This window comes from Marmota flaviventris, chromosome 15 (genome assembly GCF_047511675.1).
Source record: "Marmota flaviventris isolate mMarFla1 chromosome 15, mMarFla1.hap1, whole genome shotgun sequence".
Taxonomy (NCBI): Eukaryota; Metazoa; Chordata; class Mammalia; order Rodentia; family Sciuridae; genus Marmota; species Marmota flaviventris.
The window spans coordinates 79,208,598-79,232,529 of NC_092512.1; positions in this window are offsets into that span (position 1 = coordinate 79,208,598).

Sequence of the window (23,932 nt, forward strand, 5' to 3'; positions counted from 1 at the left end):
CTAGCCCATGGTGAGACACAGACTTTTGCTTTTGTGACCATAGACCTTCATTTTCTCCATTTGTTCCTTAGGAACTCAGACCAGCATCTTGAACAAATATCTATAGTTGATATAAAAATACTGAAAATAGAATCTTGATTTGTTTAGCATGATATAATTATGAGTAGACATGCACATGAATATGAATATGCACAAGAACTTGAATTAAAAACTAGAAATTATGAAGAAATCAAACTGATCATTTGAATATTTTTGTTCCTATATGAAGAGATATAGAGATATATACATTTTCAACAACTGTGTGTCTTTAGTATTGGAATATTGAAGATGCTTGAAAGAATTTGGTAGATTAGAGGCCTAACAAGTAAATCTTACTTTTTCATTTGATCTGTGTATAGAACTAATTATATTTACACCGATGATTTAAAAATATCAAGGTATTTTCACCAAGATTTGAAGTAACTCTGGAATATATCTACTTTATGAGCTTAAGTCATTAGATGCTTAGAATCATTTCAAAATTGGGAACATTTAGTTTGTTAAACACTTAGATATTTAGAAAATTGGATACGTTAAATTTGTGATGTTTATAAGTATCTTAACTAAGTTATAAAAACCTTGTAAATGACTTGATAAGATGTACTGGTTTTGTAAATAAAATACTAATACTTCTAAACTGAAATATCTTAAAATTGTTTTTTATTTGTATTTCAGTATGTTGAATAATAAATGATAATTTCAAAAGAATCTTTTCTATGGATAGTAAAATAAAACATCCAAATTCTAGTTTACAGTGGACATTTGAACAAAGTGAAGGATAGGGAGAGGCAGTCCAAAATCTGTACATAAATTTTCACTCCCCTCAACTTTACTGTTATCAAGAAACCTTGTTGATAAGCAAGAAGGTTATCACTTATCTTGTATGTTATATGTATCATACATGCTGAAAAGTACATGAGTACTGTGAGAGATGACTTTTTACTGTGATATGCAATTTACTGGAGAGACATCACTAAGCAAAAGCTGTCAACACTTAGGTTCCCCAAAACAGCAACAGGAGGTGGCTATAGAATAATTATGGTAGTACCATATACTACAGTTAATTTATGCAGTTAGAAATTATTCAACAGTGAGAGAAAACTTTGCATTTCTCTCAACTGTGAATGTCACCATGTGTGATCTGTGTCTGGTTTTGAGTAATGTTTACTTTTTGTAATAGATTTCTATATATTTCATGGTAGCAAAAGATAAAGGACTATTGTCTCTCTATATTTTATGCACTCATAACATTCCTATTTTTTTCTTATTTTTGTGATATTTCTAGGCTAGGCAGTAAATCTCCCTCCCACAAAATAAATTTGTAGATAAGTGGTTTACAGAGTTGAAATGTGTGCTGTTCAAGGGTCATCTGCATTACCCAACACTTCCATTTGATCTTTCTGGATAAATTCATGTGAGGGGCTATGTAAGAAATAGAAGTTGAGTGGTCTATTTTCAAAATACCGCTTTTAGCTTCAAATGTAAAATGGCCTGGGATGTAAGCTGCAGGGGAGAGCAGAATGAAGAGTTACAAGCAGTTAATGTCAGAGTGTAAAAAAAATTCACAGCCCCTTGACCAACTGGAGGTGAGAAAAAAGTCCCCTGCCCACCTGACCAACAGAGAAAAACTGTGTACTTGCCAAAAGGCACTCTGTCCAAGGAGAATTTACCACAAGAGAAAACAGGCAGGCAGGGCAACTAAAGGCATATTTCTTTAAATAAACCACTAAGAGATAGCAAAACTTAGGTGAAGTTTGGGAAGATGGTACACCCCATAATACTCAGCCAATGAAGAACTAGGGGAGGGACCTTGTGCGTTCAGGAATAAAATACAGGTTGTATTCACTCTGAGGGTGCCTGCTTGCCCTCAAACTTCCAATCTTGCAAGACAGTCATTAAAGGCTCACTTTTGCTGTTCCTTGTGTCTCTTAGTCCTTCCTTTGGGCTGGGACAGGGGAACATGTTTTCACAGCAGGAGCAAATACTACACTTCCTCTTTTATGGTAGAATACAGAAATTCACACTGGCTTCATGGGGAAACTATACTCCAGGTTACCTTGGGACCTTGTTTCCCATGAATCCTTCCTTGGAACATTGTTTAACCTTCATCTCTCTCCTTTTAGCTGATTCTCCTTGTGTTTCTCCCCAAACTCCTCCCTTCAGCCCTAAAAACAGAAGACATTAGCTTCCCATGCACCCCTGAGCTTTGTGTGCACATCTCACAGCATATTTACTGCCTGATTTTTTATTTAGCTATTTCTTTTCTTTTTATAAATAATTTTTATTGATTTTATTTTTTTTAAATACATGACAGTGGAATGCATTACAATTCTTATTAGACGTATAAAGCACAATTTTTCATACATTTGTATATAAAGTATGTTCACGCCAATTCATGCCTTTATACATGTACTTTTTTTGCATTACAATTCTTAATACACATATATACCACAATTTTTCCTATCTCTGTTTGTATATAAAGTATGTTAACCCCCAATTCAACTCTTCATATATGTACTTTGGATAAGGATGTCCATCACATTCCTCCATCCTTGCTAATCCCCTGCTCCCCCTAGAACCTAAGCACATTATTGATAAAGGTACCATTTTTCACAATTACAAGCTTTACGACTTGCATATCTTTTAAGTAAATAATAGGTGTTAAGTAAACATTGTTGTGAAATAGCTATACTAAGAAAATAGTCCCTAATGATTGAAACTGAAAAGTTGGATAACATAGTCTATTGTGATTAAATAAGTAAGAATATTCTCCTGTGGAGTTCAAATTGATTTTCAGTGGGAAATGGCCAAACAGGTTTATATTTTCAGAAAATACAGCTGAAAGAGCCTACATGAGTTGGAAACCAAATATATATATAACATATTATGTATAATATATATAATAAACCATATTTTCAAATTGTAGGACCCCTATGCATTGCCTAGCATCCTCAGTATCCCCAACCCCTTTATAGTCAGACATTGATCAGTGCTATTTACAGGATAAAATCCCCCATCCTTCTTCAGTTGCTGATACTCTCCAGGTGAAGCAGATGGGAATGTCATGGAATGTACAACACCAGGCAATGCAGGCTAAGGGATAGTGAGGTGGGATAAGAGTTGAGAACTTTAGGAAACACAGAGATCCCTCTAAGCTGGAGTACATATATAACTCTCCTGGCATATGTATCTACAGTTAATATACCAATGAGTGGCTGGTCCATAGAAGGAAATAGATATTTTCACAGTGAATGCATCAATGACTGCAATTAAGTTCCAAACTTTATGAGTAAAAGTTATTTATAAAATTCTATGAGCTTTTAAAAGTATTTAGGAAAATACTGAATTAATGTAATCTTCCCTTTGCTTCTCTACCCACCTATGCCACAGCCAACAAAGCCATATGCATCTTAAAAGTGACGTTTTAAAGCCTTGACCTAAAAAAATGATTATTTTGAAATGTTAGAATGGGAAAGGGTCCTGTAAAGAAAAGATTTTGGAAATAGTCACAGTTGGTCACATGAACAGGTGCCTGCTTGGGTCTAGGTAAAGCATTTAAACAGAGGCATTTATATTGTGTTCATGAATGAATGTGTAACAAAAAACCCCAACATTATGTATAATTATAATGCATCAGTAGAATGTGTGTGTGTGAGTGTGTGTGTTTGTATTTTTAGGAGGCATTATAGTCTTCATAGAGGAAGCCCTTGGTTTCTCACTTTAGCACTTCCATATGGAGAAGGGGCCAAGGCACAAAGCAAATGAGAAAATAAGGTTAAGGCACTTTCCATTTATTTTCAATGTATTTCCTTGCAGTTGAATTCCTTTTGGCTACTTTTGCCTTTCGACATATTTGTGCTCGATGAATACTTTTGCAATTTATGAGACTATTTGCAAATGGGAATTTGAAAAAAAAACTTTTCAAGATATGAACACATTTTTGGTAAAATCATCATAAGATCAAATGAAGCTCTAGAACAATCAAAATTATCAAAATGGAATGCAAAACAAAGATGAACTTTATTATATTAAATAATGAATTAATTTAAGTCCTCAAATATATGACAGTTCAAAGGAAAAATAGAATTCTGAAGTTGGATTGCATTTGAGTAGGTCACAGATTTAATCATTTTTAATTTGTAAATGCTTTTAATAATATTATGCAGCAATAATGGAAAACAGGACTGAATAGCCACATTGACATGAGGCTCAACGTGATATTGCTCTCATATCTTGAGCAATTCATTTGCTATGTTGAATCTATGGATACTCAAGTTTTTCATTAAGATTACAAGTGTTTTCTGATTGATCCAGATCAATATATTCCCACAAGTAGCATTAATTTATAAGAGAAAAAAATTAAGAGATACTTTCCAGATTGATTGAATCAGGCTAATACATTATTCATGAAATTTCCAGCTAGTTTTTGTAAATAAAGTAATTTCTAATTAGTAAGTTTGTCAAGAACTTTTCATCCCCAAGACCATGATATTGGAAAATGTGTCATTTAGAAGTGTAGAGAATATTCCAAATTGTTTAAAATATATGTGAAATTTTAAAATAATTGAAATTCAACTTTATTCAAGAATATAAGGTTAAATTTTAACTAACTTATCTATGAACACCAATGCCAAGGGCAAAAAAATTCAAACTTTATATATTACTGGTTCATTGATGCATTGCCATACTTTTCAGTGTTACATAAAACAAGTTATTTGCAAATTTAGTTTTTTAAAAAATTAATTTGGTAGAATAACCCTTTAAAACTTCAATATAAAATGTATATTTTAGCACCATGAAGCATACATATTTTACCATGATTCATGTTTCTCTTGGGTTTACTAACTTCCTTTCAAAATTTATATCAAAATGAGAGGTTCACACATGTACCTGGTAATTATGATTTTCCCAGACATACTAAAGAAAACCAATAATAACAAAAAGAAAATAAATAAATCCAGAACACATTTATAGCAGATATTTGTTCCATTTCTAATTGTTCAATTCAGTAGTTTGCCTCTATTTATCTTATTTTTCTTGTTTCTAATGTCAGTATAGTAAATGTGGATAGATTGCATTCACCTGTGAATGTACCTTTCTATCCTGGAGACTCTGCTGGCCATGCTTACTAGTAAGGACAAGTTGGGATTCACAAGACTCTCATCTGAAATTGAAGGTCAAAATAGTTAATATAAATATTTACATATTTAAATGATCTTGATTCATCCTAGAAAAATGATTTTCATCCTCATGCAGCCAGATGAGATTTATGAATGCCTGGATTTATGTTTTTATTTGCATATTTCTGTGTGGTTGGTGGAGTTAATCTACACCTTGATTCAGGGAGCCAGACTCCTTCCTTGTCAACCTTACTCAAGGTCAGGCATAAGTATGAGAGGATGGAGACAGTGTCCTATCCATTGTCACAATGGATAAGCAATGGCACTCTCTGAACTTGTTTCTTTGTTTGTAAAATGGAGAAGATAGATTAATTGATTTTCTGACATTAATAATTTATGAGTCTGCAGTCACAGAAAATGTATTATAGAGGGCATCACCTACGGAAAACTTAAGGAAGATGGTTGGCATACATTTTTATATTCTAGAAATTTGGGCTAAGCTTTCTGCTTTCTTTTTAAAATCCTGTTTAACTCTTATGCAGAGACAATGCAAGAAAAGTAAATTGTACATCTAGTAACTTAGATACAAATTAAAATATTCTAAAGTATACCATCAAAGTAAGCATAAATGAATAAAATATTTAGTGATAAAACATGATTAAAATTAGGAAGCGTAACAATAAAATAATAAAATATTTTACATTAGAAAAACTACAAAGGAAGATATTATTTGCATTGAAAAGACCCTACATAACATTCATGGAAAACCAGTAATATAAACAAATTCTTTAACATTTTAAAATATGTTTATACTATACTATTAACTAACATAATGTACCAGTAAAGTAGTAGTACCTAAATAGGAAACCAAAAGTGTCTAAATTAATTATCATCACCAAAGTTGCATACAGGATAAATAAATGAGAAATGTAAGTATTCAAAAGGCAAATACATGACTATTATTTGCAAAGGAAGTCATATATATTTAAAAAATTAATATTATATTTAAAAAATTAAAAGAAGAAATAGAAATTTTAGAGAATCTGCAACACAACATTGATCTTAATATTTTGAATAAGTTTTGCAGCTATTATCATCAACAGGTCATTTTGGTGAAATGTTACAGTTTAAAATCTGGAAAAATCAAGTTGTCCAAAGTATTCGAAATGACTGATGGATAATGCACAATGAAGAAAGGGATTACATTCACACAACAATTAATTCAATCGATGCATTTCTTAGAGGTAATGAGAATTATTTGGATTAGTTATAAGGCAATGGGGAGCTAGTCTTTAAAAAGAAAATAAGCCGCAACTGTTGTGGCTTGGATATGAAGTGTAGCCCAAAAGCTCCTGTGCTGATTGATGTAAGAATGTTTAGGTGTGAAATGATTGGTCTTGTAAAAGCTGTAACCTAATCCATCTATCCTAGTTCAAATAGTCAGTAGTGGGTGGAAAGTATAGGAAGGTGGGCTGTGATTGGAGGAGGTGGATCACTAGGGGAATGCCTTGGTTCATCTTTCCTGTAGCCCCTCTCCCTTCCCCCTTATCCCTCTACCTGCTTCCTGTCTGCCATGGATGGAGCAATTTTCTTCCATTATGTGCTTTCTTCATGATGTTCTGTCTCACCCTTGGATCTGACCAATGGACCCCACTGACTATGGACTAAATGTCTGTAACTATTGGCCAAAATAAAATTTTCCTTCTCTAAGTTGTTCTTGTTGGCTGTTTTGATCACAGCAATGCAAAACTGATTAATGCAGAAATAGAAAAGTAGTCAATGTTGGTAATAATAAAGCGGGGGAAAGCTCAGGAGTCGATATACTATCATAGACAGATATTCATCATTTTTAACATGATTTAGGTGTGATGATATGGGCACATTCTTACAGGATAACAGGGTCAAATTATGTATTCTTTCTAAAAAGAATTTATCTACATCTACAGTTTTAGACATGTCTTTACCCTATTGCTAACTTTCTGTAGAAATATAGTCTAATGAAATAATCAGAGATGGTGACAAAATAAAAAAGACAGTTCTCACTGTTTTTTTATACAGAAAAAAATAATTTTTATTTTTATTAGTAATGAATTTAGTAGCAAAATAAAGATTGAGTGCAATTTCATTGGAGTAAAACAGGTATCTATCTAGGGTTCCGCTTCTGGCACATTCAATCTGTGTGATCTTGGACAACTTCCTTAATATCTCTGGGATTCAATTTTCCCCATTGCAAGAGAGTTCTATAAAAGCATTTTTATTATTAAGTGATGCTAGTGCTTACAAAGAAACTCATGAGATTATGTTAAGTAAAAAAGCAAAATACATATCACCCAAGTTCTAACTCTACAATCATTTTTTATGCATATCAATTTGTATATAGAGAGGCATACATTATAAATAAGGCCACAGTGCACATAGTGCTGTGTATCAGTAAGAGAGGGAATTAAGTTCTTAAATTCTTAGATTTTTAAAGTCCCTTTCTCTTTATATCTCTTTACTGGGCTTGGGATAAAGTAGATGCCTAATTCCACTAATTGCATCAGAAGTGTCTGTCTTACAATCGTGGAATTAAATCTACCAGGACAAAGGTAGTAATTGGCAACAACAATTTTAATAGGTAAGTGTCCCAAGCTGCTGGGCATTTTTCCTCATCACTGACAAATTCCAGGACAGCATTCTAGTTCACCGTGTCATGCCACACTCCTGAGAACTGTATATGAAAAATTCATATACAGTTGTTTTTTCATTATTCAAGTCTCCTATTTAATGCTTCAATCTCCAAGGCTCCAACTCCTTTCCAGGGTCTAGATGCTCTTTCTCTCCTCAGGCTAGTTCATTAATAGATTTGTTTCGTGATGAAGAGAAAGATATTTAGAAGTGGAAGAAAGTAAAATTATAAAAGGCATTAATAAGAAACTGAAATTTGAAAGAAATCTGGAAAAGTTATAAATCACACTAATGATTCTTAAAGAAAGGCAGTGGACAGAAAAAGTCAAATTCCTGTCTTGTAATTCTGTGTAAAATCTAAGCTATAAGTATCTTGAAGAAAACTTACAACTAAGGTCAGACAGTAGAAAAAGAACGAACATAATGTTGTCTTTCTAAAAGGATATTCATGTAAAAAGGTACAGAATTAGCACCCTGACAATGAGATAAATACACTCAAAGGACATCAAGAGGAAGGTCAGTGTACTCACACGTTATTTTCATACTAATGGATTTGAAGAGATTGAAGAGCTTCTTTCCAGGAAATTACAATTTGGTAACATCTGTGGTCATATTGATTAAAAGAAAACATTCATAATTCACTCATTTTATTATTTCAAGCACACCTTTAAAATTCGATTTTTTGTGAGTGACCTGCAAACACAAACATAAGATAAACCAAATAAATAAATAAATAAATAAGATAAACCAAATAAACAATTTATTTCTATCTGACCATTTATCTATTTTCTAGCTATCATCTAGCTATACATATTTATTTTACAGAAATCATTGAAATTCTGTAACATTATTAGAGTTGAAACATACTGAGATCAAAATCCCAAATCTGGATTTGTAAGAAGCAATTCCATTGGATCAAATACCATGATTTGGCTCTTTCATTCAGTTTTTTTTTTTTTTTTTTTAAGCACACATTAAGTGGCTTATCCAAAACCCTGGCTGGGTAATGATAAATGAATGATCAAAAGACAGATACAGCTTAGTTTATGTTCTAAATAAAAAATTTTAACTAAGTTAAAAATAAAAAGAACTGGACCCAACAACAAAATATTTGGGTAGGAAGAAGCTGCATACTGTATCACTCGATATCCAACCAGGGAACTGGAAACTTCATCAAGTGTATTTATATTCTGCAGGAATCAGGAAGTTGATCAAAATAGTTCAATTGTCACAGGATTCAAAGTAACAGGTGGGCAAATAATGCCAGCGCAAAATTGGAGATAGCGGAAGCAGAAGACTAGGCAATTTAAATAAGCTTATTGAAATCAAATGCCTCATTTCTGTCACAATGACATGATATAAAGAAAGATGCTTCATTCTAGAAACATGTTTCCTCGTTGGCATTCATGTTGTTAACCAGCTGAAAACTGTGCTATTATCACAAATATTGGATGGCTGGGATCTATAATTATAGAAAAAGATACAATTTAGATTAGCAAGTTTCATTCTCATACACTAAATACATTTTCAAAATGTCAAAAGCATACAAAATATATTGCTACTGGCAAAAGCCCAAGCATTCAAGACAATGACAGTAGCGAAACACAAGCTTGAATGAAAACTAGAACTTTTGCTTTTTATTCACAGAGTTGATGACTTTTTTCTTTAAGCCTTGTCCTGCTTACTTGTATATATGAACCAGTTCATTTGAAATGGATTCTATTCATTATTTTGCAATAATTTTATCATAGTTTTGAGATTTTAAAGTCTGAAGGCAAATTTATGCTCATACAGATGAGGTAGTAGTAATTGTCCCCTTGAATTTAAGGACCTGAAACTGAAAGTAATTGTTGAGATTAAGCACTGTAGAGAACCTTGCTATCAGCCTTTTTATACTACACAGTGGAGAGTGGAGACTGCTGCAGTTTTGACTAAGTTGAACCCTGACCCTTTTTTTTTGTTTGTTTGTTTTAATTAGTTACACATGACAGTACGATGACCTTGACATATCATACATTTGAATCAGATGGGATATAATTTCTCATTTTTCTGAGTGAGGTTGCTGAATCATATTGGTCATGCAGTCACATATATACACACAGTAATAATAATGTCTGTTTCATTCTACTATTTATTTGGGTTCCATCCCCTTCTTCTTCATTAGGATATTCTGTTTCCAAATTGTCCCTTCTTCAGTAGCTCTTTCATCTCTGGCTTCTGTTTCTTAAGTCAACAACTATTCTTAAGATGCTACCATTTAGTTAGAAAGATACTAACCACCCAAGAAGCTAAGCAATTAAACTAATGATAATACATGCAAATTTGACATTATTTCTCCATCTAGACTCTTTATAATGTTTCCATGACTTTGGTCTGCAAAAATCTTAAAAAAAAAAAAAAGATAAACTTTGCTCCTTTCCTTCCAATTTCTACTCAATTAACATACAAATTACTAATTCCTTCCTTCAAATCTCCTCTATCTCCTCTAGGGGACTTTACCACTCAGGAAGCTACCTACGATGAGATGAGACACGTAATCTTTACTCATAGAATTGGTAATAACAGTTTTCACCTGTTGAGTCTGCAATTAATCAGTGTCTTCCTTGGAAGGTTTACTTAATTCTCTCCACTACTCAGGTCCCTGCTGGGATGATGAAATCACATTCATAGGGGCTATTCATATTAGACATAGGCTTTTGGAAACAACTGTAAAACAACTCAAAAATCAGAAGGTCCAAATGTGAATTTGAGGATATAATGTTTTTGAGAACAGGGATTGTTTCTTATTTATGCCCAATACTTGCTTATCGAATATATATGGTCACAGGTCACAGAGGATGGAAACAAAAGACCAATTTCCTAAAGAAGAGAACAGGGGCACATTAGGGTGTGGAGTGTGGAGTGTGTTTCTGACTCAAAACTGCAATCTCTGTGAGAGGCAGAGGCCTTGTGACAACCTTTGAATGTGCTGGCTGGTGGGGTCATTGACAGTGTTTTGATTTGTTCATGGATTGGGAACCTTGTGTGGCTGCTTGCATTTGGCAGCCCCTTCTTGGGAAATGAAGGCAGAGTGCTCGGCTGTCCACTGTAAGAGGCAGGTGTCGCGACCCCTCGCCCGCAAGGGAAAAACACGACACAGGATTCTTCTTTCAGCAGTTTATTCAGGCCTTGATTCAAGTATCATCTTCTAGCGACCCCCCGCCGAGCGCCCAAACACAGCCTAATAAAGCCTCCCACATACCAATCTTAAGCTGCCACGTGGATCTTTCTCATAGGGTGGTCAGGGATTGCGTGCCAACTCTCCATAAAAGGAGTTGTTTATCACAGGCCACAGTGGAAGCCGGCGCCATCTTCTAATGGCGGCCACGGTCTATAGGAACGGCTCACCACAGTTCCCCCTTCTGTTTTATAAAACAATGCAGGCGAAAGTAGAGGTCCTATCCCACTGTGCAGAAGTGGCTGCAATGTATGGTTCAGTCCTAAGGAGGGCCCTTCCCTAGACCTGGTCCCATATCAGCCGACGCCTTTTTTCGTAGGGCGGGGCGTGGACGTCAAACCCGCATGCAATAGGACATGCTTTCCTTGAGGTCCGTTGAGGGATCACTCAAGTGCAGTGCCTTGCTTCGCATCCTGCATCGTGACGACGGTGAGAAGTAGGATAACACAGGTAGCCTGGTAATGATGACAAAATTTAAGTTGGCAACACAATCCCTAAGCCCCAGAGGAAGGTAAAGAGTCTGTAGCCGAGAAGAAAGACCAGTCCTGAAACCCATCTGCGTGCAATGGTAACAAGACCTGCAGAGTGCAAGGGCTATTCAGTACCGGGGGAGCATAAAGAAGAGGACATGCCAATCCCAGTGCAATGTGAAACTAACTTGGGGTGCAATGGCCATGCCCTGAAATCACTGTTTAAGATGTGCAAGCCAGATTTGTGGAGAAATGCCATTCTCTAAGGCCGCAAGAGCCTGTACAATCATAGCTTTCTCTTGCACATGGCGAGCTTTAAGGCGACAGAGAAGCCACAAACAAAGTACAACACCGAAGCAACACATTGCCCCCAAAATGCCCACTCCCACCCATTCCTTAAAAAAGGAAAAGGCAGAGGACAACCAACTGGTGAATTGACCCAAAGTCACTGGTTCGACACGGGTACTATTCAAAACAGCAATCTGAGTTAGTTGAGACTGGATCAAGTTTTCTGCTTCCATGGACCAGGTTCCGGATAGATATTCCCCGATGATGCGGGAGGCATTTCTGGAATCATTAAATCTGACAGAGGTTATACATAAATGTGCACGTTGATCAATACAACCCAAATGTACTAGGTCAGACAATTCCTCAACTTGAGCTTGAAGCAGATCTATCCTTTGATTAGCAGCCAAAATCCCAGATAAAATGTGTTGATTAATTTTACTTTGGGATTCAAGTACGGTGGATGTTTGTTGAATAACCTGATTAATGGTGGCAGCAGTTTGTACTTGACTGGCCATGGCTACTCCAGCTGTAACTGCTGCAGCAGCAGATACTGCCACAGCTGTCACTATAGCTGCCGTAATTCCAAAATCTCTACGGGCTCTAATCAATTCAACAATAGGAAAGGATTCTGGATCTGCAGTAACTGGGATCGGGACAAAGGTTGGAATTTTCATAACCACTGCCGTAGTCCAGGAGCCATTCCAACACTCAGACAAGTAGCAAGTAACATTAGAACAATTAAGCATCCCCTGTGATGTATCATTAGCCAAAAGAAACAGAAACGGAGATTGGAGACAGACTGCTGCGGAGGGCAACGTAGCATTAAGCAATTGTGAATTGTGTGAAGTAATTTTAAGTCTCCTACCTCGCTCCGAGTCTTGGGTACTGCCAGAAACATTAAACAGCCAACTTTGGACTCCTAATATTTCCCTGGGGAAACACAAGCGCGGACTAGACTAGCCCAATCTGAGGGAGTCATGCAAAATCTAGTAAGTCCCTCCACCTGAGTGAGAGTGAAAGCGGCATTTATGCCATAAGTGCGGATGGATTCTGCCAAGGTTTTAATTATCTTAAAGTCTAAAGGCTCATGATATCTTCCTCTATTATTGTCCTGAAACACCGGGTACGCAAGTCCCATATCTGTATTAACTGTCCTCCAAACTTGTGCATGAAAAGATCTCCCGGAACCTTGGCTCCCCCCCACATACGGGGGTGGGGCAACAGGCATCATATCTTCTTCTAAATTTTCAACCTCCTCCTCCTCAGAATTCTGTTGACCAATATTAGATCCCTCCCCCTTCTTACAGTAGGCATGCGCGCCTTGTGTCTTTTTTTTCTTCTTTTTCATTTTTATCTTATGTAGTTGTTGTAACAATATATCAAGGTCCTCAGAACTCTCTGAGTCGCTTATGTTCTCAGGCGTTCTGAATTCGGTCAAGTCTGGATAGAGCCTTCTCCTATTTTTATCTTCAGGCTCTTTTGCCTTCTCACTACTGTTACTTTTGATACTCTCTGCCACTTCACTATGTGACCCTTCAGATTTTTCCTCATGTAGTTGTTCAAGAACGGCCTGACCCTCACTCACAGCTTCTTGGCATTTACCATCTGTTATACATCCTCTAACTAACTTCCAAAGTGGTAAAACACCACCCTCTAAGGTGCCTTGCTCACGAGCGAAATCTAGATCTTTCCCTAATTTGTCCCAGCTAGGAATCGTAAGACTTCCTGAAAAGGCAAACCAAGGAGCTGCTATATCAACTTCTCTCAAAAACATCTGCAAAGTGCTCTGCTTTACCTTAAGTCCTTTTGAACGTAGCAACCCATCTAGGGCCAACAAAATTGGGCTTGAAGAAGTAGCGCCCATAATGTTTTTAGAGCTATAAAGAAAGTGAAAGTACAAAAATCCCCACTCTCTTCCTTTTACAGGGGAGCGTTCCGTTTTATGAATTCCCCGCTCTCTTCCTTTTATAGGGGAGAGTCCCTTTTTCCCGCTATCTCTCTATTTACAGAGAGAGCGCCCCGCTATTTGCTTGCGGATTCCCACTTTACCTGGGAACTTACCGGTGCACCACCCTGACTGCTGAAAGTTCTGGATCCTGGGTTCGAGGAATATAATTCCCCGTCCGGGCCACCAATTGTCGCGACCCCTCGCCGGCAAGGGAAAAACACGACACAGGATTCTTCTTTCAGCAGTTTATTCAGGCCTTGATTCAAGTATCATCTTCTAGCGACCCCCCGCCGAGCGCCCAAGCACAGCCTAATAAAGCCTCCCACATACCAATCTTAAGCTGCCACGTGGATCTTTCTCATAGGGTGGTCAGGGATTGCGTGCCAACTCTCCATAAAAGGAGTTGTTTATCACAGGCCACAGTGGAAGCCGGCGCCATCTTCTAATGGCGGCCACGGTCTATAGGAACGGCTCACCACAGGCAGGCACACTGGAAACAGCTTCCTCTTCAGAGCCCAGCATCTCCTTTCATTCCCTAGCATCCCCAAACATACTGTTGGGGGGAAGTAAATGAGAAAACCAAATTAGAATCTTAAGTTGAAGCCTCAGATGATTTCATGGTTATTCTTTAATATTTACCCATGTTGTCAAGTTTGTGATACATCAACACTAAAATCCTTCTTACTGACTATATAGTACCCACCAAAGAACAATCCACAACTGAGGCAAATTTCTTAACTTCCACCGCAAAGGCCAAGGATTCAATAAAACAGAAGCACAAAGTTATTTTAGGTACAGGGGAATGGGCTCCACTGGGGGAAAAGAAGTAGCAACATGTTTTAATTTGAATATGGCTTAAATAAATGCATTTGATATATAAAAAAATTATAATGAACAATAGAGTAGCAGAATATCTGGTTCCCAGACTTACCATAGTCAAAAATATCTTTTTTTTATTTTTAGATTTATGTTTTTTTTTTATTGTTGGCTGTTCAAAACATTACATAGTTCTTGATATATCATATTTCACACTTTGATTCAAGTGGGTTATGAGCTCCCATTTTTACCCCATATACAGATTGCAGAATCACATCAGTTACACATCCATTGATTTACATATTGCCATACTCGTGTCTGTTGTGTTCTGCTGCCTTTCCTATCCTCTACTATCCCCCCTCCCCTCCCCTCTTCTCTCTCTGCCCCCTCTACTGACATTCATTTGTCCCCCGTGTATTATTTTTCCCCTTCCCCTCACTTCCTCTTGTATGTACTTTTGTATAACTCTGAGGGTCTCCTTCCATTTCCATGCAATTTCCCTTCTCTCTCCCTTTCCCTCCCACCTCTCATCCCTGTTTAATGTTAATCTTCTTCTCATGCTCTTCGACCCTACTCTGTTCTTAGTTACTCTCCTTATATCAAAGAAGACATTTGGCATTTGTTTTTTAGGGATTGGCTAGCTTCACTTAGCATAATCTGCTCTAATGCCATCCATTTCCCTGTAAATTCTATGATTTTGTCATTTTTTAATGCAGAGTAATACTCCATTGTGTATAAATGCCACATTTTTTTTATCCATTCATCTATTGAAGGGCATCTAGGTTGGTTCCACAGTCTTGCTATTGTGAATTGTGCTGCTATGAACATCGATGTAGCAGTGTCCCTGTAGCATGCTCTTTTTAGGTCTTTAGGGAATAGTCCGAGAAGGGGAATAGCTGGGTCAAATGGTGGCTCCATTCCCAGCTTTCCAAGAAATCTCCATACTGCTTTCCAAATTGGCTGCACCAATTTGCAGTCCCACCAGCAATGTACAAGTGTACCCTTTGCCCCACATCCTCACCAGCACTTGTTGTTGTTTGACTTCATAATGGCTGCCAATCTAACTGGAGTGAGATGGTATCTTAGGGTGGTTTTGATTTGCATTTCTCTGACTGCTAGAGATGGTGAGCATTTTTTCATGTACTTGTTGATTGATTGTATGTCCTCCTCTGAGAAGTGTCTGTTCAGGTCCTTGGCCCTTTTGTTGATTGGGTTGTTTGTTCTCTTATTGTCTAATTTTTTGAGTTCTTTGTATACTCTGGATATTAGGGCTCTATCTGAAGTGTGAGGAGTAAAGATTTGTTCCCAGGATGTAGGCTCTCTATTTACCTCTCTTATTGTTTCTTTTGCTGAGAAAAAACTTTTTAGTTTGAGTAAGTCCCATTTATTGATTCTAGTTATTAACTTTTGTGCTATGGGTGTCCTATTGAGGAATTTGGAGCCCGACCCCACAGTATGTAGATCGTAGCCAACTTTTTCTTCTATCAGACGGCGTGTCTCTGATATGATATCAAGCTCCTTGATCCATTTTGAATTAACTTTTGTGCATGGCGAGAGAAAGGGATTCAGTTTCATTTTGTTGCATATGGATTTCCAGTTTTCCCAGCACCATTTGTTGAAGATGCTATCCTTCCTCCATTGCATGCTTTTAGCCCCTTTATCAAATATAAGGTAGTTGTAGTTTTGTGGATTGGTTTCTGTGTCCTCTATTCTGTACCATTGGTCCACCCGCCTGTTTTGGTACCAGTACCATGCTGTTTTTGTTACTATTGCTCTGTAGTATAGTTTGAAGTCTGGTATCGCTATACCGCCTGATTCACACTTCCTGCTTAGCATTGTTTTTGCTATTCTGGGTCTTTTATTTTTCCATATGAATTTCATGATTGCTTTCTCTATTTCTACAAGAAATGCCGTTGGGATTTTGATTGGCATTGCATTAAACCTATAGAGAACTTTTGGTAATATCGCCATTTTGATGATGTTAGTCCTGCCTATCCATGAACAGGGTATATTTTTCCATCTTCTAAGATCTTCTTCTATTTCTCTCTTTAGGGTTCTGTAGTTTTCATTGTATAAGTCTTTCACCTCTTTTGTTAGGTTGATTCCCAAGTATTTTATTTTTTTTGAAGATATTGTGAATGGAGTGGTTGTCCTCATTTCCATTTCAGAGGATTTGTCGCTGATATACAGGAATGCCTTTGATTTATGCGTGTTGATTTTATATCCTGCCACTTTGCTGAATTAGCTCTAATAGTTTCTTTGTAAACCCTTTTGGGTCTGCTAGGTATAGAATCATGTCATCTGCAAATAGTGATAACTTAAGTTCTTCTTTTCCTATTTTAATGCCTTTAATTTCTTTCATCTGTCTAATTGCTCTGGCCAGTGTTTCAAGAACTATGTTGAACAGAAGTGGTGAGAGAGGGCATCCCTGTCTTTTTCCAGATTTTAGAGGGAATGCCTTCAATTTTTCTCCATTCAGAATGATGCTAGCCTGAGGCTTAGCATAGATTGCTTTTACAATATTGAGGTATGTTCCTGTTATCCCTAGTTTTTCTAGAGTTTTGAACATAAAGGGATGCTGTACTTTGTCGAATGCTTTTTCCGCATCTATCGAGATGATCATATGGTTCTTATTTTTAAGTCTATTGATGTGGTGAATAACATTTATTGATTTCCGTATATTGAACCAGCCTTGCATCCCAGGGATGAATCCTACTTGATCATGCTGCACAATTTTTTTTGATATGTTTTTGTATCCGATTCGCCAGAATTTTATTGAGGATTTTTGCATCTAGGTTCATTAGAGATATTGGTCTGTAGTTTTCTTTCTTTGAAGTGTCTTTGTCTGGTTTAGGTTTCAGGTTGATGTTGGCCTCGTAGAATGAATTTGGAAGTTCTCCCTCTTTTTCTATTTCCTGAAGTAGCTTGAAAAGTATTGGTATTAGTTCCTCTTTAAAGGTTTTGTAAAACTCTGCTGTATACCCATCCGGTCCTGGGCTTTTCTTAGTTGGTAGTCTTTTGATGGTTTCTTCTATTTCCTCAATTGATATTGGTCTGTTTAGGTTGTCTATATCCTCCTGACTCAATCTGGGCAGATCATATGACTTAAGAAATTTATCTATGCCTTCACTATCTTCTAATTTATTGGAGTATAAGGATTCAAAATAATTTTTGATTATCTTCTGTATTTCTGAAGTGTCTGTTGTGATATTGCCTTTTTCATCCCATATGCTAGTAATTTGAGTTCTCTCTCTTCTTCTCTTCGCTAGCATGGCTAAGGGTCTGTCGATTTTGTTTATTTTTTCAAAGAACCAACTTTTAGTTTTGTCAATTTTTTCAATTTTTTCTTTTGTTTCGATTTCATTAATTTCAGCTCTGATTTTAATTATTTCTTGCCTTCTACTTCTTTTGCTGTTGTTTTGCTCTTCTTTTTCTAGGATTTTGAGATGAAGTATGAGATCATTTATTTGTTGGTTTTTCTTTTGTTAAGGAATGAACTCCAAGCAATGAATTTTCCTCTTAGAACTGCTTTCAATGTGTCCCATAGATTCCGATATGTTGTGTCTGTGTTTTCATTAATCTCTAAGAATTTTTTAATTTCCTCCTTGATGTCTTGTATAAACCATTGATCATTCAGTAACCTATTGTTCATTCTCCAAGTGATGTATTCTTTTTCCTTCCTTCTTTTATCATTGATTTTCAGTTCCATTCCATTATGATCAGATAGGATGCATGGTATTATCTCTACTCCTTTATATTGTCTAAGAGTTTCCCTGTGACATAATATATGATCTATTTTTGAGATGATCCATGTGCTGCTGAGAAAAAAGTGTAACTGCTTGATGTTGGGTGGTATATTCTATATATGTCAATTAAGTCTATGTTATTAACTGTGTTATTGAGTTCTATAGTTTCCTTATTCAACTTTTGTTTGGAAGATCTGTCCAGTGGCAAGAGAGGTGTGTTGAAGTCTCCCATGATTATTGTATGGTGGTCTATTAGACTCTTGAACTTGAGAAGAGTTTGTTTGATGAACATAGCTGCACCATTGTTTGGGGCATATATATTTATGATTGTTATGTCTTGTTGGTGTATGGTTCCCTTGAGCAGTATGTAGTGTCCCTCTTTATCTCTTTTGATTAACTTTGGCTTGAAATCTATTTTATTTGATATGAGTATGGACACTCCTGCTTGTTTCCGAAGTCCATATGAGTGATATGATTTTTCCCAACCTTTCACCTTCAGCCTATGTATGTCTTTTCCTATCAAATGCGTCTCCTGTAGGCAGCATATTGTTGGGTCTTGTTTTGTGATCCATTCTACTAGCCTGTGTCTCTTGATTGGTGAGTTTAAGCCATTAACATTTAGGGTTTTTATTGAGATATGGGTTGTTCTTCCAGCCATATTTGTTTATTTCTGTTACTAAACATGGTTTGTTTTCCTCTTTGATTATTTTCCCCCCTTTACTGTCCTACCTCTCACTGTTGGTTTTCATTGTTATTTTCCATTTCCTTTTCCTGTAGTGTTTTGCCAAGGATGTTTTGAAGAGATGGTTTTCTAGCTGCAAATTCTTTTAACTTTTGTTTATCGTGGAAGGTTTTAATTTCATCTTCCATCCTGAAGCTTAATTTCGCTGGAAACACAATTCTTGGTTGGAACCCATTTTCTTTCAGTGTTTGAAATATGTTATTCCAGGATCTTCTAGCTTTCAGAGTCTGTGTTGAAAGATCAGCTGTTATTCTGATTGGCTTACCCCTAAATGTGATCTGCTTCCTTTCTCTTGTAGCTTTTAAAATTCTCTCCTTATTCTGTATGTTGGGCATCTTCATTATAATGTGTCTAGGTGTGGATCTCTTATGATTTTGCACATTCGGCGTCCTGTAGGCTTCTAGGATTTGGGATTCTGTCTCATTCTTCAAGTCTGGGAAGTTTTCTCGTATTATTTCATTGAAGAGATTGCTCATTCCTTTGGTTTGAAACTCTGTCCCTTCCTGTATCCCAATGACTCTTAAATTTGGTCTCTTGATGTTATGCCATATTTCTTGGATGTTCTCCTCATGGTTTCTTAACAGTCTTGCTGAGCTGTCTATGTTCTTTTCAAGTTGAAATACTTTATCTTCATTGTCTGATGTTCTATCTTCTAAGTGTTCTACTCTGCTGGTAGTATTCTCAATTGAGTTTTTAAGTTGGTTTATTGCTTCCTGCATTTCTAGGATTTCTGTTTGTTTGTTTTTTATAACCTCTATCTCCCTGTATAGTTGATCTTTTGCTTCTTGGATTTGTTTATGTAATTCATTGTTGAAGTGATCTTTCATTGTCTGATTTTGCTGTCTGATGTCTTCCTTGAGACTCCAGATCAACTGAAGCATGTATATCCTGAATTCTTTATCTGACATTCCATCTGCTGCAGCTATTACCTCTTCTAACGTTGAGTTGACCTGCATTGCTTGTGGTCCTTTCTTTCCTTGTCTCTTCATACTGTTCGCGTTCCTTTCTACTTGGTGAAACTGTTGTGCTATTGAATTTTCCCCCTATATATTTATATTGGTCTTGTATAGTTGCAAAGTCTGCCCCTCCTCCAATTGGGGCAATGTGCCTACCACGCCGGCAGGCCGCTGGGCCTGCTCTGCTGGTCAGTAGCAGGTCCACCTACCTTGCAGGTGCGCGCGGCGGCTCTGTCCCTCTGCGGGCTGCTAGGCTTGTTCTGTCGGTGGTCGCAGTTCTGCCTACTTTGCAGGCGCAGGCAGCGGCACTGCCCCTCTGCAGGCCTCTGGGGCTGTTCTGCCAGTGGGTCGCAGGTCCGCCTACCTTGCAGGCGCGGGGGGGGGGGGCTGCTCTACCCTTCCTCAGGCCACTGGGCCTGTTCTGTCTGTCGGTTGCAGCTCTTTCCTGTTCTGATGGTGGTCACAGTTCCGTCTACCTTGTAGGCGCGGGGGGAGGGGGCGGCTCTGCCTCTCAGCAGGCCGCTGCTCCTCTTCTGCCGGTGGGTCGCAGGCCTGCCTACCTTGCAGGAGTGATTGGAAGCTCTGTCCCGCCGCGGGCCACTGGGCGTTTTCTGTCGGTGGTCACAGTTCCGCCTACCTGGCAGGCACGGGTGGTGGGGGGCGGCTCTGCCCCTCAGCAGGCCGCTGGGCCTGCTCTGTGGGTGGTCACAGTTCTGTCTACCTTGCCGGCGCAGGGGGAGGGGGCGGCTCTAGTCAACAATATCTTTATTCTGTATGCTATAAAGTATGTATTTGAGCCTCAATTACAGAGACTTAGAGTGATTAGGTTTTGATTCCATTTGTGCATTTGATAATTTTTCTTACCAAAGAAGAATTAACTGATAAATGCATTCATTTAAAAAATAAAATCATTTCTAGACTTCAATGACCATTTTCTAGGGTCTATAGATGTGGCCCTCTTAGAGTTGTGATCAACTGAACAAGAGGAGACAGAAGCAGTAGGTTGTGGCACTGGGACTCTTAGTAATCTTTTGGACTCCACAATCCTTCTTACTGACTTTACCATGAAATAGGAAAATGATAGAAAGCGAAACGATGTTAGCAATGATGTCTTATTTGTCTATTTTAGTATATATGAATATTTTAATAATATCAATAACATATAGGTGAAGACAACAATCCAATAAAATGTTCATAAAACCACTTACCTTCTAACTCACTTAAAATTTGTAAGAACTTTAAAGTCAACCAAAAGCTATAATCTACCATATCACCCTGCCCTGTTTTGTGGAATTCTAATTGAAACTGCTCATATGACTTTGGCACCACATTTTCAGCATCCCTAGAGTCTTTACCTATCCAACCTCATACCTGCTCCCAATTTTATTGTTTTCTATTGATGTGATTTGTGCTCATATTTTATAAGAAAATTAAAATATTTCTAAAATATGTCACATTTTATAAGAAAAATAAAATGTCTCTAAAATATGTGACAATATTGTCCCTGAAGAAAGGGGAGCAGTAAGATACCATGTCCCTCAATGTCCCCTTTTTGCTCTGAAAAAACAAAACAAAACTAGCCAAATTAAGAGAACAATGAGAGCAAGCTTGGTCCGTAAAGTACAGATACATATTATCTTGAAAGACACTGTTTTTTGGCTTATGCACACTGGGAATCAAGGCAAGTTAGCATTATCTGGAGAAAGCTACTTGCTTGCACATGCTCCACTCCTTGGGATGCTGCTCATATAAGCAAACTAAGCAATCTGATGCACTCCTTCTGCAGCCTAAAATAAAACATCTTTTCTGAGTGATGGTGGGCATGGAACCAAGGCCACTGTGTCACTAGTCCAATCAGCTGTCACTGGACAAAATATCATGAGGGAGAGGAGGCATTGTTTGACAAAGCACTATGAGGGTCAGAAATGCTACCAGCTCAGCTTGCAGTCACTGAACTTTTCTGGGAGCAGTCACTGATTTCTTGTAAGGTTTTCCCAATAAATCATATGTATCCCATGCTGTCTCTGGGGACTTTCTTTGGCCTGTTTGCAACTTCTCTGTTTTAGTTGTCTTTTTTTCTGCTATGACCAGAAGAACTCATGAACAATTTTGGAGGAGGAAAAGTTTATTTTGGGCTTCATGGTTTCAATCCATAAATGCCCAACTCCATTACTCTGGGTCAGAGTTGAGCAAGAAAAAACGAACATCATGGCAGAAGGGTGTGGTAGCAGAAAGCGGCTTGGCACATCAGACCAGGAAACAGAGAGAGAGTGACTGAAGACTAAGGACAAAATACATACACCAAACGCATGCGCCTAATGACCCACCTCCTTCAGCCACACCCTACCTGCCTGCAGTTACCACCCAGTTAATCCCTATCAGGGAATTAATGCAGTGATCAGGTCAAACTCTCATAAGCCAATCATTTCACCTCTAAGCTTTTCTGCATTCTCACTCATGAGCTTTTGGAATGTTTCCTATCTAAGCCATAACACTACCTCATAGTCCTGACACAATTGTCCTGTCTATGTGACAGTGAGTTTTGAAATAGGTTATGTAAAAAAATAGTGATGGCACAATGTTTTATGAAAGATAACCACTTTAAATTTTGTAATAAATTTTACTGAAAAAGCAAATAAAAATATTTCTTTGGAGGCACTTCTTCAGAAAGAGGCCAACTTCTTCATTTTTAAAGAAATTTTGTAATGTTCTCAGAGATTTACAAATTGAGAGAGTTTATCAATATATCTTCATGCATGAGAAAATCAAAGAATGAAATGTTAGGAATTTTATGCATAGTCTAACAGTGGTGATATCATGGTTTAAAAAATTGTAATTACATTTCATAGTGAAATTTTAAGCTGACGCAAAGTTTAGGAAAGCAATTGTCTAATGCCAAAATAAGTTCAGAGCCATGGTTGCCCTTGAAAGTGAAGACAGAGTATAGTATATTACAATTCTGTAAATTTATAATTTTGTGGATGTGATATAAGAAACATTTTTTTTGGATTTTCTGTAAGAAACATGCAACATAGAATACTACCTTGCTTCGACTGAGTTGCGGGCTGCTAACCATGGTACTTATTCTAAAGTCAATTAAATATCTTCAATTAGCCACCCGCAGTAGCTTATAATTACCATCTGAGATATTTTGTATTATTCTGATTATAAGTGCTGGCATCTTTGTTATTTAGTAAGTTTTTATACTAAATATGAACTGAACATGGGGAGACATGGGATGCTTTAATCGTATCAATGTGACGGACTACTGGTGCTGGGATACATATTCAGGGAAAGGATGGATGGATATCAAGATATCAGTTCAAAGGCATAAAGGAAGAAGATCATCTGCCTCAGCTGGACACTGAGTTGGAAAATCTTCAGTTGGCCGAGACCCAGGGTCACCATTCACAGGAGTTTGAATGTAAATCAAATACATGGTCCTGAAAACTGAGGCCTTATATATAACACCCAGATGTGATTCGATCAAGATAATGCCTTTAGGTTTCTGATCAAATAAATCTCAAAACATCTCTGAAATCAGCATTTGAGACAAAAGCATGGAAGTTTCCCATAAACAAACTACCAAATGACTCAAAATCCCAAATTGTATAACACTTGCAGAAACAGTCAGGGATTCAGAGAAAGAAAGATTCAATTCCAATGAGAATGTGATATAAACTACTAAGTTTGTTTGAGTGATTAAAGATATTATATGAAGCCTATCTTCCACAATTTTATATATATATAAAATTATATCTATATATAAAAATTATATATATATATATATATATATATATATATATATATATATATTGTGGAAGATAGGCTTTATATAAGAAAAATATTGCTTGGATTTTAAGAAAGAACCAAATACATTTTCTAGAAATGAAAACATACCCATTGAAATGAAAAATGCAAAA